Source organism: Tursiops truncatus, chromosome 5 (assembly GCF_011762595.2).
Source record: "Tursiops truncatus isolate mTurTru1 chromosome 5, mTurTru1.mat.Y, whole genome shotgun sequence".
In the NCBI taxonomy this organism is placed as follows: domain Eukaryota; kingdom Metazoa; phylum Chordata; class Mammalia; order Artiodactyla; family Delphinidae; genus Tursiops; species Tursiops truncatus.
In genome coordinates, this window is record NC_047038.1 from 32,900,520 (window position 1) to 32,917,904 (window position 17,385).

Below are 17,385 nucleotides of genomic sequence, written 5' to 3' on the forward strand. Positions count from 1 at the left end.
CTATAAAGAAACACCATGCCCCAAAATGGACAAAGAAGGGGAAATGGAGAGGGACTTTATCTGTCTGCTTCCACCATCTTCCATTGGTCAGTGTTTGCCAGTGGGGATTCCAGTTTGCATCTGACAGGTCAGATAGTGGAACTTCCCAGAGTGCATATGGAGGGTCTCCTCAGCAGCAGCCAGAGCAGAGTAAAGGACCAAGGGCTCAGAGACAGGTAAACAGAATCTGAAGCAGCACCTAGGAGATGTCACCATGGTTCTCACCAACTTTTCTTCATTAGATTTGCTTGAGTGTCATGTGGCACCAAGTTCCCTTTCTTGAATCCCTTAAGTTCTTACTGTTGGATTTTAAGCAGACATGGATGAGAGAGGTCTTTTGACATGAGAAACATCTGTATAGAGGTGTCACAGCACAATCTGAGGCATGAAGTGGCAGATAACTTTGAGCAATATCAAAATTAGATATTAGCCTTCCAGTCTTGTTGTTCACTCTTGAGACACGCCTCTGGATAATAGATTCCAGTGCTGCATACCAGGTAACACAGAGTTGTGGTATCATCCTGAATTTTTAAAAGAGGTTTATGGCTAGTAGAAATTGGAAATTTTAGCCCTAGAGGCATGCTGGAAGAATTCTTGACTCCCAGAAAAATAACAGATGTTTCAACCTCATTTTGTACCGAGTTCCAAGATGTTGCACTTGAGTGTCCAACAGTTGGGGTCTAAGTGCCTCTGGCATTGTATAGGTCAGCACAACTACAAAAATATGTACTCACTTGGACTCTGAAGTCAGTTACTATTTGACTTTTCTGCAAATATGTAATGTAGATAATTCTAATGCCTTAGAACAACTTCTACCAGTAAAGGATGGCGGAAGTTGGTAATAGTTACATTTTGAGAAAGGAGGAAAAAGAATAGGATGACTTGTGAAAAGTACTATTTTATTCTTGGTGCAGGTAGTTCAGTATTTTTAGGAACCTACTCTTCAGAGGTAAAGATAACATAAGCAGACTTTCAATAACATAAAGAAGTTATACTGTAAGTTTTAACTTCACATATTCAATGCATTCAACGTTATAAGAGTTCTATACATCTCTACATAAATTCACCTACTTCTTTTTGTAGAATAATTACTTAGTTGTTGTAGTAAAATATTATAAATGTTCATTTTAATGATATTTGGTCATCCTGGCTCTACTACTAACTAACTGTGGGACTCTAAGAAAATTACCTCACTTCTTTGTTCCTCAGTTTCGTCATTCATAAATAGAGATAATAACAGTTATTCTGATGACTGATAGAGTTAATTGTTAACTACTAAAAAAAAGCACCGGGCATTTGTCAATTGCTCAAAAAAGTGGTTATTGTTTTTATTATTATTTAGTAGTATTAGTGGCAATATAGTCATATAATGCAGAAGAGTTCAAAAAAAGTCATAAATCACACCAAATCTACCTTACATAAATAATCATCCTTAATAATAACTGAACATTATTTTGGCATCTCTCTACACATGCATACAGATAGAAGACTACATGCATACAAAAAATACATAGACCACCAAAACAATCTTTGAAAATTAACACTTTATTTTCTATTCTAAAATTAAAATATCAAATTTAACTGTAAATGTAACAGAACTAAGAACTGAAGGGAAAATAAGGGGATTACTGAACATCAAATCTTCTCTAACCAATAGATAGTTATTGAAAGAGACGTCTGAGATAAGAAACAAAATTAAAAAACATTAAGAGACTGAAGTCATTAGGTTTTTTAAACTTTTTTTTTTGCTTTGTGATATTATCAACTGCCTCCATGTTTTAAAAGACAAAAAATAAATCCATAACTTGTTCCATCTTCCCTCTTCCATTCCTTTTTGAAATATATACCATTTATTTTATATTTTCAAGGTTTATAACTTATATTCTGATCTTAAACTATAATTCGCCATTTTCTAAACAAAAACGTGTTCTGTATTTAAAAGAGCTCAAGTCTTTCACCACTTTTGTGCTATTTTTTGTTTTGGTTTGTTATTTTTGTTGTTATTGTTAGTTGGTCTTTTGTTTTAAACCACTGCTTCTTTAAGTGTGGTTCTTTGTTTCAATTCACTTCATGATTGTCTGGATTTCATCAAGTGATTTTTTTCAAGAAGAGCTCAAATGTGCTATCTTTGTGCCTGCCTGAGATGTTTGTCTCTTGTCTTTATCTTCAGAAGACAACTTGGCTTGGTAAAAAATTCTTGGGGCTGGTTCGCATTCTCCCATCACACCATTGTTTCACTGTCATCTAGCATTGAGTTTACACTAGTCAAACCATGACTTCTTCCACTCACCCTGGTTGCCTGGATTTTATCAGTATGTCTGTTTTCAAGAAGGTTTCTAAACACTCTGCTCCTTGAGCTTTTCCTGTTTAGGAATATCTGCCAATTACTTTTACACTTGCCTGACAACTTGGACCGTGTATATAATAGTCTTTAGAAATACTTTCCCATGTAACAATTGTAAATATATATGCACCCAACATAGGAACACCTCAATATATAAGGCAAATGCTAACAGCCATAAAAGGAGAAATCAACAGTAACACAATGATAGTGGGGGACTTTAATAACCCACTTTCATCAATGGACAGATCATCCAGACAGAAAATCAATAAGGAAAGACAGGCCTTAAATGACACACTAGACCAGATGGACTTAATTGATATTTATAGAACATTCCATCCAAAAGCAGCCGAATACACTTTCTTCTCAAGTGCACATGGAACGTTCTCCAGGATAGATCACATCTTGGGCCAGAAATCAAGACATGGTAAATTTAAGAAAATTGAAATCATATCAAGAATCTTTTCTGACCACAACACTATGGGATTAGAAATCAATTATAGGAAAAAAACTAAAAAACACAAACATGTAGGCTAAACAATGTTACTCAACAACCAATGGATCACAGAAGAAATCAAAGAGGAAATTAAAAAATACCTAGAGACAAATGACAATGAAAACAAAATGGTCCAAAACCTTTGGGACACAGCAAAAGCAGTTCTAAGAGGGAACTATATAGCAATAAAGTCTTACTTCAGGAAACAAGAAAAATATCAAATAAACAACCTAACCTTACACCTAAAGCAACTAGAGAAAGAAGAACAAACAAAACCCAACGTTAGTAGAAGGAAAGAAATCATAAAGATCAGAGCAGAAATATATGAAAGACAGATGAAGAAAAAATAGTAAAGATCAATGAAACTAAAAGTTGGCTCTTTAAGAGGATAAACAAAATAGATAAACCTTTAGGCGGCCTCATCAAGAAAAAAAGGGAGAGGGCTCAAATCAATAAAATTAGAAATGAAAAAGAAGTTACAATGGACACCACAGAAATACAAAGTACCATAAGAGACTACTATGAGCAACTATATGCCAATAAAATGGACAACTTAGAAGAAATGGACAAATTCTTAGAAAGGTACACTCTCTCATGACTGCAGTGGGAAGAAACAGAAAATACAAGTAGACCAATTATCAGTACTGAAATTGAAACAGTGATTTAAAACTTCCAACAAACAAAAGTCCAGGACCAGATGGCTTCACAGGAGAATTCTATCAAACATTTAGAGAAGAGTTAACACCTATCCTTCTGAAACTCTTCCAAAAAATTGCAGAAGGAACACTCCCAAGCTCATTCTATGAGGCCACCATCACTCTATACCAAAAACAAACAAAGATATCACACAAAAAAGAAAATTACAGGCCAATATCACTGATGAATATAGACGCAAAAATCCTCAACAAAATACTAGCAAACCGAATCCAACAATACATTAAAAGGATCATCCACCATGATCAAGTGGGATTTATCCCAGGGATGCAAGCATTCTTTAATACCTGAAAATCAATCAGTGTGATATACTGACCTGTACTCAGAAAAATATAAGACACTGATGAAAGAAATTGGAGATGACACAAACAAATGGAAGGATATACTATGTTCTTGGATTGGAAGAATCAATATTGTCAAAGTGAATATACCACCCAAGGCAATCTACACATTCATTGCAATCCCTATCAAATTACAAATGGCATTTTCCACAGAACTAGAACAAAAAATTCTAAAATTGATATGGAAACACAGAAGACCCCAAATAGCCAAAGAAATACTGAGAAAATAAAACGGAGCTGAAGGAATCAGACTCTGTGACTTCAAAGTTACGGTCATCAAAACAGTATGGTACTGGCACAAAAACAGTAATATAGATCAATGGAACAGGATAGAAAGCCCAGAAATAAATTCATGCATCTATGGTCAAATAATCTACAACAAAGGACATAAGAATATACAATGGAATAAAAGATGGTCTCTTCAATAACTGGTTATGGGAAAACTGGGCAACTACATGTGAAAATATGAAATTAGAACAGTCTCTAACATCATACACAAAAATAAACTTAAAATGGATCAAAGACCTAAATGTAAGGCCAGACACTATAAAACTCTTAGAGGAAAACATAGGCAGAACACTCTTTGACATAAATAGCAGCAATATCTTTTAGGATTCACCTCCTAGGGTAATGAAAAGAAAAACAAATATAAACAGATGAGCCCTAACTAAACTTAAAAGCTTCTGCACAGCAAAGGAAACCATAAACAAAATGAAAAGACAACCTACAAAATGGGAGAAAATATTTGCAAATGAAGCAACCAACAAGGGATTAATCTCCAAAATATACAAACAGCTCATGCAGTTCTATGTCAAAAAAACAAACAACCCAATCAAAAAATGGGCAGAAGATCTAAATAGACATTTCTCCAAAGAAGACATACAGTTGGCCAAAAAGCACATGAAAAGATGCTCAACATCACTAATTATTAGAGAAATGCAAATTAAAACTACAATGAGGTATTACCTCACCCCAGTCAGAATGGCCATCATCAAAAAGTCTACAAACAATAAATGCTGGAGAGGGTGTGGAGAAAAGGGAACCCTTCTACACTGTTGGTGGGAATGTAAATTGGTACAACAATTATGGAAAACAGCATGGAGGTTCTACAAATAGAACTACCATATGATCCAACAATCCCACTCCTGGGCATATATCCAGAGAAAACTCTAATTCAAAAAGATACATAGGGCTTCCCTGGTGGCGCAGTGGTTGAGAGTCTGCCTGCCGATGCAGGGGACATGGGTTCGTGCCCCAGTCCGGGAAGATCCCACATGCCGCGGAGGGGCTGGGCCCGTGAGCCATGGCCGCTGAGCCTGCACGTCCGGAGCCTGTGCTCCGCAATGGGAGAGGCCACAACAGTGAGAGGCCCGTGTACCGCAAAAACAAAAAAACAAAAACAAAAACAAACAAACAAAAAAAGATACATGAACCCCAGTGTTCATAGCAGCACTATTTACAATAGCCAAGACATGAAAGCAACCTAAACGTCCATTGACAGATGAATGGATAAAGAAGATGTGGTACATATATACAATGGAATATTAGCCATAAAAAAGAATGAAATAATGCCATTTGCAGTAACAGGGATGGTCCTAGAGATTATCATACTAAGTGAATTAAGTCAAACAGAGAAAGACAAATACCATATGATATTTCTTATATGTGGAATCTAAAAAAACGATACAAATGAACTTACTTACAAAACAGAAATATAGTCAGAGATGTAGAAAACAAATTTATGGTTACCGGGGGGAAAGGGGAGGGGAGGGATAAATTAGGAAATTAGGACTGACATTTACATACACTATACATAAAATAGATAACTACTAAGGACCCACTGTATAGCACAGGGAACTCTACTCAATACTCTGTAATGACCTATATGGGAAAAGAATTTTTAAAAGAGTGGATATGTATGTACATATAACTGATCCGCTTTGCTGTACAGCAGAAACTGACAGAACATTGTAAATCAACTATACTCCAATAAAAATTAAAAAAAAAAAGAAATACCTTCCTGAAATACTTGATAGATAGGACTTTATTTTCTTTTGGTCTTTTTGTATTGACTATTGCTGTGGAGAAATTTAAACCCAGACTTTAAATGTCACAATAACTAAGAAATCATTCCTTAGCCTTAGGACTCAATAATTTATATAAGATACATCAATAATTGTTCCCTGGAACATGATGTATCCTTACATCTGTAGATTTATTTTTTTCTTTGCTTTAGAGGAATTATCTTCAATTGTATCTTTAAATACTTCTGTCCATTTTATTGAATTACCTAATCAGGTACACCAATTTTCCTAACGTTGAACGGTTTTTGTCCTATTTCTCTTTTTTATCTTTTTCTAGTTGTTTTAATTTCTTTTTCATCTACATTTCCTTTGACTATATTGAAATTTTCTTCTATGTAACTATTTTAAGAGTCAGCTGTGTCATCTATTTCTGTGTTTCTTAATTATATAACAGTATTATTCTGAGTGCTAATTTTTCCCCATCTTTTGACAATTTCCATTTTTATCCCAGTCTGTGTGTTTATCTTTAAGGTTTTATTTTATTGAATCTGTGTTATTACATCCTTTGGTAAAAATGAAATACCTATAGGAAATGTTTTTCTATCTCATGTTTTTCAAACCTGGGTTCTTCTTTCCTTTTTTATGTTATACTTCTTTATTTCATTTCTGGTAATAGTGTGTTTTCACATCTGCCATTTCTTTTTATCTCACTGTGCTTAAGTCAGGCAGTTATAACCAAGCCTTCTATTTCCGCTGAAAAAGCATTAATATTTACCCTTTGATTCTCTTTCCAGCTTATTTCAAGCCTGATTGTGCTCTATACAACAAAGTGGCAAGGAAACAGGAGAAGGAGAAGGGGGAAACTTTACTGAGGCTACTAACAAACTTTGTTGGATGATGTGGGCTCCACTGTCTCTTCAGAGATTTAGCTAAAAACACCATGTACCAGAATTCTTTACATTTGGTCGATGCATTCCATTCCTGTGGGGGAATATTCCCCCAATTCAATGAAGAGCCCATCAGAATTTCTGTATTGTAACTCCACCAATATCAATATCCTAGTTGTGATATTGGATTATAATTTCTCAAGATGCTACCACTTAAGAGACTGGATTACGGGTATATAGGATTTCTCTGTATAATTTCTTAGAACTGTTTGCAAATCTACAATTATATCAAAATTAAAAGTCTAATAAAATGTCAAGATATAATATTCCTCTCAAAATTATTAGTGACATTGAGCACTAAGATTAATCAATATAAATGTCTTAGAATAATATGGTTATGAAACTCAATGAAACATAAATTATTTATAAAAGCAGAGCAATAACATGAAACAATAATGTAATAATATTTCTATAAATATAAGATTCCAGAATTATTAACAGAGTATTAATTGTGGTAAGGATTGTGACAGAGGGATGACAGAATGCTCTGAATTCCTTATCTCACTTAGGTAAGACACAGTAGAAAACTCTCCCTCCCAAAATTTTGAGAATAAGATTTCAGAAACTAAATATAATATTGAAAATCTTAACAGTATTTGCTGGTTCAATGAAAAATAAGATATATGCATATTAAGAACAAAGTAATATAAAATCAGATAAAGCAAATCATATTGAAAAGTTGTAAACACTGTAAATAAGAATAAAAAAACAAAAATCATTAAAAAAATGCAGAGCCCATCAGAAAGAGTCAACCCCTATAATTCACATCCACTATTTCATTCATCCATTCATCCAGCAGCTCTTTTCATCTCCCCACCTCTCACCCTTTAGTAATACTTCACACCATGGGAAGGAAACTTTAGCTAGGATTCTCAATGAACCTTATCTGTCCAACTCCCACCCATCCTGACTGTGGTTTGTTTATTCTGCCTTCTTTCTCCTGACTTTCATTCAAATATGAACTTAATGTTAAACATAAAGCATTCTAAAGGCAACACTAATTCCAAACTGAATCTAGATTACCACTCTTTGGTAAATGACAGCACATATATGCTCAGAGACGGAAGCTGGTTTATTCTGAGTCAGCCAGGACGAATAGGCAGAGAGGGCACAGATAATACTAATCAAAGTCAACAGCAAAAGAAGTACTGGAGCCATTGACCATGTCTGTAGAGCTGGACTTGGCAATGCAGCTGGGCAAACAAGTAATAGTGTCAAAGGGTCCATCAATCTCAGTTGAGGTTAAATTATTGATATTGAAAAGTCTAAGATATCAAAGATCTCACAAACCGAGCAGAAACAATGATAGTGAGATGTGAGCTAGGCACTGCATAGTAAAATAAGTAGATAAGTGTAATCTGTAGAAACTGGGAGAGGACCCAAATAATAAGTCAAGATTCAGGAACAGGATCCTAGGAAAGTAGAGTCAGAAAGAAAGCCAGAATTCATAAGGGTAACAGGGCAACTTGATTATGTGGTGAAAGAAGAACTCAGAAGACAGATCAAAGCCTACATCACTGAAGTACTCACAGGCAGTGAGAAGTGGACCTGAGGAATGACAAGGATGCCAGTTAAGTACTAGGGTTCTGTATCTCAGGTTTAACTTTCTATTAACTCCCATTCAATCCACCACTAGAACAATATGATACTTCCTTTACTGCTCAGGATTGGCTCGGAAACCAAGCTGGGAAAGAGTCTTCAAGAAGGAATATCATGACAACTATGCATGTTTGAAACTGGAAATGGCAGAGGCAGAAGAAAGCCTCCTGGAAGCTAGTTGGTGGTAAGTTTGTACACAATCAGCTTCTACGAAGAATTCTCTCCAGTTAGAAGGGCAAGGTTATTAGTCCACTAGTGGCCGTGGATATAGGTGCCATATAGGTTATTCCTAAAGTTTATCATTTTCACAAAGTCTCACCTTACTTTGAGGTTTTAGTTTAAGCACAATTGCAATAACCCAGTGACCTGTGCAATGTGTTTAAAGGCATCTATTTGATTAAATATGATTAAGATACTCAGTTTCCCTTTAGGATTTCCCTGGCCACTGCTACCCCTGCCTCATCAGGAAAAGGTATATTGCCCAGGAATAGGTATATTTTCCCCAGGAAAAGGTATATTTTTAAATTGTTTATGTGAATTTTTACAATGGAATGGCATTCTTTTCTCTTGTAAACACTGATACAATTTACTTGATAAATTGGCTAACCACTTCCTGAACCCAGGCCGTCTGACGGTGCCTAGTAAGGTAAAGCAGTCTTTTCCTAAGAAGTTTCAGAGCGGCCACTTACTCATGATGGCAGGTGGGAAGGCCTGTATTATATATTCCCAACACATTTTCCAAAAATAGCTTCTGTGTATTTATTGTAATCCAAAATCTTAAAAAAAAAAAAACACTAATCTTTAGAAAACCCATGAAGTATTTTTTTGCATTTACCTTAATATACAATCCTAAATATTAACTATAAAATAGCAGTTAATTTAAGCTAAAAATGAAAAGAACTCTATGCCAGTAGCAAAGATGCACAGGTTATTTCCATTGCCTCCTACCCCCATCACTGTATAGCTTAGTTTACATAATTAAGAAGGTGATGAAAAAGTCATCATACTCACAATAATACGGGATATGAATCCTCAGGTGGTGACACACAGGCACGGAGAAATTCAAGCAGAAATTCTGGGTGACCATCTATTAGGAATGCTGTGGAGCATGTTAAAATTTCTTTTAATTGAGTAAGATTCTCACCAACTCTAACAGTCTATGATTATTTTCTATTCTAAACTTCATGAAAGTTGATTTAGAACAGGTAAGGGGAAGGGAAAAAAATAGGATCTCACGGCTATAGATTTTCAAAGAGAATATTGCTCAAAAAAGATGGGAGACTCCTAAAACTAATAATCTGTCTCTACATTCTCATATAATTACATTAAGGAATGGAGAGACAACATCTAAACCAGTGGTTCTCAAAGTGTGGTCCAGAACACTGAGGGGGTCCCTAAATTCCTTTCATGTAGCTGCAAAATCAAAACTACTTTTCCTAATAACCCTAAACATTATTTGTTTTATTTTTTACTTGCTCATAATGTATACAATGTCATTTTGAGAAACTAAACGTGTAATAATATCATCGCTGTGCTAGCTAATGAAATGAATGAAAAGAATGTGCATTCATTTTTTAAAAATTTTCTAAGACAGTGGCTTTCAAGTATAAACATGTGCATTTTCAGATATTAATTCAGTTGGCTCTCAGTACTTCTGTGCCCTTACTAGCTTGCTTCACTTTATTTCTGCTATAATCTCTGTAACCTTATTATCATCCATAAGTCATTATTTTGAAATCTCAGAGTTTTCCTTTTGCCTACTGGTAAACACAAAAAGTTGGTGAATGTTATAGTCCTGTTTTGCAATAGTATTTTTAAATTTCTATTTTAATTTCTAATACACTAAAAGTCTTAGCCATCTTCAATAATGTTAAGAGTGTAAAGGGGTCCTGAGACGAAGAAGTTTGAGAAGCACTGATCTAAACAAACTTCTTTGCCTAAACATGGTGATCTCTGATGAGCACACAAAATTATATAAAATCTATAAAAGGTGCCATTATGGCCAAAGATGAATCCAAAAACCTACACAAAACTAGAGTTATTAGTTAGAAATTCTAAATTCAATATCAAATATTCTTAATCATTTCGGAAAAATAAAAATTATAAGTACTTTGCCTGGAGATGGTCTAAAGGTAAATGGGGACAAAGAAAAATGTTTCCGGTATTATTTTTACAATTAAAAACAATGACTTCTGTGGTCAGTGGGCTTATTTTGGGCCACAGGAAAATATATTTATCTACTGCTCCCTTTCCATTGTTGCAGAAAGGTGCTGCTATGGAGTGTGTTATCCTCTTTCTTTGTTGGTGGGGCAGAGGAACAGAATCTTAAAAAGAGAGGAGGCAGACACAAGTTGTATATGCATAAATGTCTATTTTGTTTAATTGGTTCTACCACCTATAACATTTTTGGTAGCTCAGAATGCTGAAGAATATTACAGTAGCACTACTAAAAATCCATGTATTAATGTTAATTGCTTAGTAATCTCCTATGTTAGAAAAAGCTTATATGTTTTATAAATTTCTGTGTTAAGACTCTTTCAAAGTCAACACACCTTTATACCAAGAGTTCTTAACGCAGGTTTTATGGTTAGATTTCACAGGCTCTATGAACATTTCATTAAATTGCCTGAGAAGTGTTCATGTGAGAATATACGGGCATTTTTCTGGGAAGATGAACTGTAGCATTCATCAGATTCTCAAGGAAGTTTTAGTCCCAGAAAATATTCTTAAAATACTGCGTATGGCTAATGTTTAAAATAACATTTAACTGAAATGGCTAAGTAGTGCAGCAATTTTTTTAAAAATTCTTTGTCAGCAGGGTCATTTTAATGAGGTCCAAATTTAAGAAACGGTCCTTTTTTCTTATCTATAACTTACAAATGTATATCCATATAAGCCTATGGAAATATCATCAGAAATGCCCTACATAATTCATTTTAAAGAATGTTTGAATTTCTGAGAGCTGTCAAAGTTTTCAAAATAAACAAGGCAAATAAATGTATAGTATGTATTGTTTAATTGGGGATAATTCACATTCTTCTAATGTTTACCTTTAAGAAAATGTTTTAGGACAATATGGAAAGCAGCTGATTAAATGAATAAGATTTATGATAATGTGTATTTCATTAAGTCTTAGTATTCCTTTCTTAAACTTTGAATGTGTCCCCTAAGACCAAAATGGGGCACTTCCTGTCTATTTCAGCTTCAGACCTAGAATCAAACTTTCTTCTATTTTTTGTGCTAATGGAAAAATAACTAAACTGAAATGCATGGAATGACATTTTGAACACAGGAAGAAGAAGAATCAGATATTACTAAGAAAAGTGAATTTATTTCACAAGCAATAGATACCGTTATCACTATATGTGAATATGTCATTTCAAAACTTTGGATAATAGTTATTACTCATATTAAATATAATGAATTGGGAATCCAAACATATTTAGTTTTGTCAATCTGTGCTACAGATATTGCTATGAGTTAAGATAACGTTACAAAGTTTGGAGGGCATATTTTTCAGTCGTAGGTTCAACTGCATATAACAGAAATATTTGAATAACAGGGGTTTAATGAGAAGTTATTTCCCTCTCATATGAAAGAAAACCAGAGAGACAGTCAAACTAGGTCTAATGAAATGACTTAAAATAATTCAGCTCCTTCCAGCTTTCCCCTCCCATCCCTGGGGTGTGGTCCTTGCCTCAGGTTTCAAGGAGGCTGCTCCTGCCCCCTAGGCAGTAGGATGAGCATAGAATGAAAAAGGCATCTCTCCTCTCCTTTAAGGGAACTTCCATGAGTCCTATGCAACATCTCCAGTTCCATTCATTAGCCAGAACTCTGTCATCACCAATTGTGGTAGACGAAATGGCTCCCCAAAAGTGTCTGCCCCCAATCCCTGGAATTTGTGAATATGTTAAATTATATGGCAAATGGGACTTGGCCGACATAAATAAGGTTACAGACCTTAAAAGAGGGAGATTATTCAGGTGGGGCCAGTTTAATCCTATGAGCCCTTAAAAGCAGAGAACTTTCTCCAGCTGGAGGCAGAAGGAAGCCATGGCATAAGGGGAAATCAGAGACATTCCCAGCACGATTCAACTCACCACACCTCTGTTGGCCCTGAGATGTAGGAACCCACATGCAATGACCAGTGAGAGGCCTCGAGGTGCTAAGGGCAGCCTGAAGCTGACAGCTAGCAAGGAAACAGGGTTCTGATCCTACAAATTCAAGGAACTAGTTTCTGCCAACAACCTGAGTGAGTTTGGATGTGAATTCTTCCCTAGAGCCTTCCAATGAGAACACAGTCGCTGACACCTTGATTTTTGCTTTGTAAAACCCAGAGTAGAGAAACCAGCCAAGCTAACTCAGACTTCTGAACTGCAGAACCATGATATGACAAAATCTGTGTTATTCTAAGCTACTGAATTTGTGCTAATTTGTTACAGCAGCCATAGAAAACTAATATACCTGGCCACACCCAGCAGCAATAAAGGCTGGGAAATATGGTCTTTCTTCTAACTATGTGGTGGTATATGCAGCTGAAAACTTTGGGTCAGTTTGAAAAAGAACAGGGAGAATGTGTATTTGTTCAACAGCTAGTCTCCATCACAGAAGGAGAAGGGAGGTTTGAATTAATGAAAAAGAAAGGAATAAAGCGGGTTTAGTATTTTTAGCATTAAATGGAATAGAAGCAAAAGTAAATAATATAGCTCTCAAAGAGGTTCAAAATTTTTAGGTTCAAAATATCAAACTATTTACCTCTAATTTTGCCCCTGAATGTGCTATGCCTTTACAACTGAATACAAGGTGATACAATCAAAGCTCTTTCATCTCTCATGTATGAAACTGGCAACTGGTCAGTTAATAATTTTCTTAAAAGTCAGTTACATTGGGAATCATAATAAAAATTACATATCTTAAGGATTGGATTTTAGCTTAAAACATACATGTACATTCAGAGGCCAATCTTTTTAGGTACAGTCCGGGCCATTCTTTGAATGTATGGCAAATCATGGTTTTCTTGCACTATTTCTAACATTTCCAGTTTGAGTTTCTTTAAAATAAAGCAAAAACTTAAAGAAATTTTCAATTCAATCTGAGCACATAATCCTTCTAAAGTTTCTTTAGAAACCTATCTCTTCTACAATGAATTCATTATCATTCCTTTTATCTGCTTACCTGTATGCTTCTCAAACTACTATTCAACTTCAATGAAAGTTTTCTAAAACTTTCATTTATTTTGCACACATATTTCATGAGTGTATGTAATAGTCTATAAAAATACACAATCCCAATAATAAGTACTATTTGCATGTACAGGTTTGGCTGCGGATGAATGAGAAAGAAGTGAGGGGGCGTGTACTGGACTCTACCTGGTGCTTGGACCTTCTTGGTGGAGTAGGTGTCAGGCAGTATTTGCAGAGGGAAGAGAGGGCAACTCTTAATTAGGTGGGTCAGTTAAAAAGAGGAGAATAAGAGGATTTGCAATTTTTCACCATCCCTACAGAAAAACAAATCAAAACAAAACAGAAAATTGTATTTCTACCTACACATTCAAATTCTAGCTTCACTGAGATCTTTGAACTCTATCTCCTTCAAGCAAGTAGAACCATCAAGCAGTTCTCATACTCAAGAAACTGTTAAGCCTTGAAAAAGATAAACTCACACCATTTCCCTCTTCCCTTGGAAAAAGCTCTTGTTCCTTTGTGAGCCTGAGAAGTCAAGTCGGGTTTCTCAGATAAAAGGTGTGGTGGAGGAGAACTCACCAAGAATGGAAGGTGCCTATTTGTCCAAATGGAGTGGGGTGGGACACAGAGCGAGGTGTGTAAAGCAGGAGGGAGAAGGATGAGATCCTTTTCCATAAATGTTCTTGTCTTCTGAAATGGCAACTTGAACACACATTTCTGAAGAGGAAAAGTAAACAGTTTCTAGTAAAACAATTGAAAATTCACCCTCATAAACTAAACTTTGTCTGCTAGAGACCTTCAATTATGTCCTGACCTCCCAAACTGATTTCATGTTTTAAAACAAGCTGTAATTTTCATTTGAGAATGATTCCTTTCCAGCACCAAGCTTTAAGTTTCTCTTATTGGATTAGTTTAATAGCTTTAACCTTTCTAATTTAATTTATAAAAATCCTAATGACAAAATTTCAACACTGTAAAAAATTTTTAAATAAAAAATTAACTATGACTCTTACCATTCCAAGAAAACTATTTTCCTTTTAAACTTCTCTACTAGGGTTTTGTCTTTATGCATACATAGTTTTGACATGACTGTAAATACCATGTATACTTTTATTATATTATTCTACTTACATTTGACATTATATGATAAAAATTCTTCCATGTTTGTTAAATAGTTTTCACAATTACCATTTGAGGAATTTCTTCCCAAACTAACGTATGCTTCATGTGAGGAATACCATTCTCTGTAGCATAACCTTGACTGTCTTATTACGATATGCAGATAATTGTTCATTAGCTATACGCTGACACTAACAGCATGGGTTAGAGTTTGGGCTTTGAAATCAGGCAGGTTTTTGCTTTAAGTCTGGACTCTGTCCTGGAGTAGCTAATGTGACTTTGGGTACTTGGAGTTGCCATTTGGGGGAAAAATAATATTTAAGTCATAGAAAATTGCAAAGATTGAGTAAAATTATGCACGTAAAGCACCTGACCACAATGCCTGACACATAGTATTTAACAAACGGTAGTTACTGTGAGATAATTAGTATCTGTTCTGCTTAAGCACTATATACACTTCAATTCTCACCTTTATAATATTTCCTAATTTAAAAATAAAAATTGAGAGAGGAAGACCTAAACTATACCCTCATAATCAGTTCCCAACCACATTAGCCCTTGATGTTGTACACCTGCTATTTACCCTGCTCACTGGCCCAGCACCTGCTATTTTGTATTCCCATTTATTTTCATCCGAACAGGGCATATCTCTTCAAATAAACTGTAAGCTACCCAAGGCCAGGATAATATTGTGCCTCTTTGTGGCTCAACAAGATGTCATCACTTTCACTCTGTTACATCTCCAAAGCAGTGTCTTTGTCCAGTATTTCCACATCGCCCTGGGTACTGGCACTGCTTCCAATTTGGCTCATTTCTTTACAATTTCTAACTGGGTTTTAGAGTTTTGTCTCATCTTCCTTGGCCTGGCTTTACACATCTTCTAAATTAATGTTAAGAACATTTGGATTTAAAAAGAAGAGATGGTGGTAGAAGAAAATGTAGCTTTGGGTGGAGACTAGAGTATTTCAAACACTAAAAGGATAAATAAATTTAAAACGTTTGTTTTAAACTAGTTTTCCATTGTATTTATTTACTGTTACAAATCCTTTACTGAAGGAGTCTTAAACACAAGCATATTTGAAACAAGAGGTTATTTTAAACATATGTGTGGGCATTATCCAAATTTATGCAGTAAGCCCTACCCCAGAATCAGCCAATTTGGCAGGTTTGGCAGGTTTCAAAACTGATTTTTACAATAGGGCTCAGTGGAATCACAAACTTCGTTGTATTTGACAGGTTTATCACTCAAGTCCCACACAGACCAACCTCCATGGACACAAAAATTGAAAGACACCCATTTTGACGACCATAGGAAAGTCAAATGAAATTCAGGCAGAATAGCTCCATTGTACATTCATATCTGTAACCTGAAAGTACCATCTGTCATATGTCAAACTTAATGTTGGCAATGGTTTCATTTTATTCTGCTGTTGCCAAATCAAAAGTTCTACTTTTTAACTTGCTGGGTCCTTAACATACCACAGCTTGTAACAGGGAAATATCTAGCTGACCCACTATTCAGGAACTAGAGGCATAGAATATAAAATCACAAGTGTTGAGCAGGGATCGTATGAAATCTCAGCATCATTTAAACCTAATTACACTTATGAGTTATAGATGGCTGCTAAAGTGGTGAAAGCTTTATTTGCGGTATTTAGAGTTTGCTTAGGACAAAAATAATATCTGATTAAAATTGAATTTGTAGAACTCAACCTCATAAACTTATGCTATGGTAAACCACAGACCAAAGAAATTCACTGAAATAAAGTCTCCTCATGTTTTTCAGGGCAGAGCAAAGGAGATACCCAACTGGGGCATTGTGAGGGAGGGACATGTCATGCTAGTTATACAATACCCATAACTTCCACCGTTAGTATTAATATTAGTAAAAAGTCTGATCAATGGATGAGAACAATTATAAACTAAGGAAAGCCTGATCACAAGAGAGAAATAAAAGATTATTTCAAAAAAGTGGAGGAACTCTCATGAGACTCTTCATGAGCCAGTGGAATTGAGCTGTTTGGAGCAGTGTCCACTCAGAATTCCATTTTCACCATCTCTCCCTGTTGAACCCCCTACCTTTGCCTCCAACAAAAACTCTGGTCACCTTTTCTGCAAATCTTTTCCCGATACTCCTCATGGCAGTGGATCCCACCATCTCCTAGCTTTTCCATTAGGGCGAGACTTATCACAGCCTCCTAAGTGACGTCTCTGTCCCCTGTTAAATTCCCGGCTTCCTTAGGGTGGAGAACGTAGTCTGCTATCTTTAGAGACCCCCAACCTAGCGCCTAGCATAATGCCTCCTAAGTGGGAGGGAGATAAGGAATTGTACTGACTCCGATAAGCATGGGGCTTTCCTACTCCCAGTCCAGCAGATGGCAGCAGTGCTGCCTTTAGCAGAGGCAGAGGATTTTTCTCAACATTTGGGCCTCCGCTCGTTAATAAAAGCACTGCTGCATTTCCATATTTCTCCTGCATCCATGGCTGAGCCATCAACTCATGAACATTAATTCACAGCAGTGTGCATGCCAAAAACATATGAGTCCCTGATTTGCCAGTCTCTGTGTAATTACCTGAAAAAT